Source organism: Mus caroli, chromosome 10 (assembly GCF_900094665.2).
Source record: "Mus caroli chromosome 10, CAROLI_EIJ_v1.1, whole genome shotgun sequence".
NCBI classification, from domain to species: Eukaryota; Metazoa; Chordata; class Mammalia; order Rodentia; family Muridae; genus Mus; species Mus caroli.
The window spans coordinates 55,966,622-55,970,599 of NC_034579.1; positions in this window are offsets into that span (position 1 = coordinate 55,966,622).

Consider the following 3,978-nt stretch of genomic DNA (forward strand, 5'->3'; position numbering starts at 1 on the left):
CTTTGTAGACCAGGCTGGCCTCGAACTCAGAAATCCGCCTGCCTCTGCCTCCCAAGTGCTGGGATTAAAGGCATGCGCCACCACACCCGGCTAAAATAAGGTTTTTCTATGGTCAGTCTGTTCTCTGCTTATTGAGATGCATAGATGTTTCCTTTATATCTTCCCTAGAAAAGTCATATCACATGCAGGAGCAGAGCACTTACCTAGAAAATGCTGTGGTCCCAGGTTTCTGTTTAGGTCTGTTACCCCATTTGTTTGTTTGTTTGTTTTTTTCATTTTTTTTTCTTTTCTTTTTTTTTCAAGACAGGGTTTCTCTGTATATCCCTGGCTGTCCTGGAATTCACTCTGTAGACCAGGCTGGCCTCGAACTCAGAAATCCACCTGCCTCTGCCTCCCAAGTGCTGGGATTAAAGGCGTGCGCCACCACGGCCGGCTCCGTTTGTTTGTTTTTATTAAAGATTTATTTATTTATTATATGTAAGTACACTGTAACTGCTTTCAGACACACCAGAAGAGGGCATCAGATCTCATTATGGATGGTTGTGAGCTACCATGTGGTTGCCTCCCTGGTCTCTAATGCAAGATGGTAGCTGCTAATGGAATAGAGTGTGTGTGTGTGTCTGCGAGTGTCGCCTCACTGTAGCAGTGGTGGCCTTACCTCCCTCCTGGAGTAGGACATCACTTGGCTGTTCTATGTGCCAGACTGCAGAAAACAGGTTGGCCCTTCTCACTGCAGGACACCCCCACCCTCAAAAAGGGCAATGACTGAAAGTTCACACAAAAAACACCCCATCTGGTCTGTGTTTGGAGTCATCTCTGATGCTTTAACACTAGAGGGCGCTCTGAACCAGGTTTGCCTGAATTCTGCTGTGGACTTTGTGCCGCCATAAATTAAGGGAGCTTGGTAAGCAGGGATTGGGAGTTTCGGACAGATGGTTTCTCTGAATTGCCCATGACCCTGCACATCACCTGGATAAATTTATTCAGTCACCAAGTTTGAGCTGTGAGAATATTCCTTTGATCTGTATCTTCCTCATTTAGGGGTTAGTGGATCTTTTTGTCTGTTTGTGTCTCTGTGTCTGTGTCTGTCTCTCCTCTCCCTCAGGCTTCCCCCACCCTTATTTCTTTAAATCACCAAGTTTGATCTGTCAGAATATTTCTTTGGTTTGTGCCTTCCTTATTTAGAGATAGTAGATCTCCCTCTCCCCCTTCTCTTCCTCCTCCTCTTCCTCCTCCTCCTCTTCCTCCCTCTCCCTCTCCCTCTGTCTCTCTGTCTCTCTGTCTCTCTGTCTCTGTCTCTCTCTCTGTCTCTCTGTCTCTCTGTCTCTGTCTCTCTCTCTGTCTCTCTCTCTCTCTCTCTCTCTGACAAGATCACATGCAGCCCAGTCTAGCTTCTAACTCACTCTGTAGCTGAGGTTGACCTTTAACTCTTCATCCTCCTGCCTCCGCCTCCTCACTGCTAGGATTGCAGGGGCACACCACTTTGGCTGTGCCTGTCTTTTGTTTGCTTGTCTGTCTGTTTATTCGTTTTTGAGACAGGGTCTTACTATAGTAGCACAGATTGCCCTGGACGCTCACAGTCCTACATCAGCGTCTCAAGCACTGGAATTTTAGGTGTGAACCGCCAAACCCTGATGAATAAATGGTTTTTTGTTTTGTTTTGTTTTTGTTTGTTTCTTTCCTTTTGTTATTAGTATTTCCTCAGAAAAATCATGAAACAAGTTTAGTGGGAGAGAACTTCACAGCGTCCCTCCACACATCCCCATTGTGTACAAGGCTCTGAGATTGATGGAGGTGTGGCCAGAACCAAGTAGCAAGGTGCTTGACATTGTGTGTCCTATATCCATAAAGAAGTTTGATTCTGCCAGCACCCAGAATGAACTTGGAAGCTACCCTTCCGCAGTTGGACCTCCATGAGAACACTCAGTCCTGACTCACACTTTCTCGGCAGCCTTGCAGAGGACTCTGTGCAGAAAAACTAGAGGGTAACCGCCTTGGGTCAAACCGTTTGGTGGGCTCTCCCCTTACCCTCAAACAGCCACGTGAACTTGGCACATTGCCCTGTAGGCAGCCCAGGAAACCATTTCATACCACCTTGTGTCTACCCCACTCAAAGTTCTCTCCTAGGGCAGTCCCAAGGTCTAATGTCTCCTGGACCATGGCCTTGAACTCCAAATATCAATTTTTCCTCGGCCCCAGGAGTGCAGGAATTATAGGTGTAATTCTGTAAGACAAAGGAGACCATCAAAGGGACAAAACAGCAGCCTACAGCGTGGGAAAAGATTGTCCCCAACCCCACATCTGACAGATAACTGATATCTAAGATATATAAAGAACTCAAGAAACTAGATATCAATAAACCAAATAATCCTTTTTTTGTTTGTTTGGTTTTTTTTGTTTTGTTTTGTTTTGTTTTTTTGAGACAGGGTCTCTCTGTATAGCCCTGGATGTCCTGGAACTCACTTTGTAGACCAGGCTGGCCTCGAACTCAGAAATCTGACTGCCTCTGCCTCCCAAGTGCTGGGATTAAAGGTGTGCACCACCACCACTGCCCGGCCAATGTGGTACATTTACACAATGAAATATTACTTAGCTGTTAAAAACAATGGCATCGGGCTGGAGAGATGGCTCAGAGGTTAAGGGCACTGAGTGTTCTTCTGAAGGTCCTGAGTTCAAATCCCAGCAACCACATGGTGGCTCATACCCATCTATAATGAGATCTGACGCCCTCTTCTGGTGTGTCTGAAGACAGCGCCAGTGTACGGCCTGGGCTCTTAGAGTCCTTTCTGCTTCTCCATCCTCGAGAACTCTGTGAAAGGAGACAAGATACATTGCTTAATGATGACTCATTGCCTAACAAAGCAGAGGACACTCATATGACAATAGAGTAAACAATGGGTGCAAGGACCACTCAGCTGGCTACATTTTAGGCAGGCCTTCTGCTGTTCTGAAGTGACCTGTTTCTAGAACAGGTACTATTTTCCCTAGTGAGTTTGTCCTGCTGAGGTTCCTGACAGATCCCTTTGAATTGACTTTTTTTTTTAAAGTGTATGTGTGTCCGTGTCCGTGTGTGTGTGGTGTTCATCTGTGAGCATAGGCACATACATATGTAAGTAGAAATCAGAGATCAACTTCGGCTGTGGTCCTCACCTCACCTCACCAGAACAACCTCTGGCTCACTGCTACATGCACTGGACTTCGTCAGAAAGCCTCCTGGTTCACAGGAGTCTTCTGAGGCTTAGGATCCCAGGGCCTATGTCTATTAATAACTTTCCAGACAGCTCAGCTTGTCACACCTCTCAGGGCCAAACGGCTCAGGTCTCATGCCTCTCAGCAGCCGATAGAGAGCTGCTGTTTCAGTCCTTGCTTTTCCAAGTTGTTGAGCATAAAGGATGAAAGGACTCTGGCCAGCTGGAGTGTGGCAAGCATGGCTCTGGCAGGCTTTGCGCGTCTCTTCCATTCTCTCTGTGTTAAAATAATTTTTAACTGTTTTCCTTTCCCAGGCCCAGCTCTCAAAAGTGATGACTCGAGACTATTTATTATTAAATGTGTTGGCTATTCCCGGGCTAGCTCTTATTTAATCCATTTAAACTAGACTATGGCTACCCATTTGATTAGTTACCTCGCTTTCAAGCCCGGCCCTTATTCCTAAGCATCTTCCTCAGAGCTTCTCTCAGTGTCTTCCTGAGGTCATCTACCTGCTGGTTTACATCCATCTCTCTGTGGTTCTCTTGAATCTCTCCCTGCCTCTCCTTTTATTCTCTCACTCTCTCCCAGAATCCTCTCTCTCTTCCTGCCAGTGTCCCACCCCTGATTTCCTGCCTCAGCTCATTGGCCATCTCTCCAGCCCGATGTCATTTTTTTTTTTTTTTTTTGGTTTTTCGAGACAGGGTTTCTCTGTATAGCTCTGGCTGTCCTGGAATTCACTTTGTAGACCAGGCTGGCCTCGAACTCAGAAATCCGCCTGCCTCTGCCTCC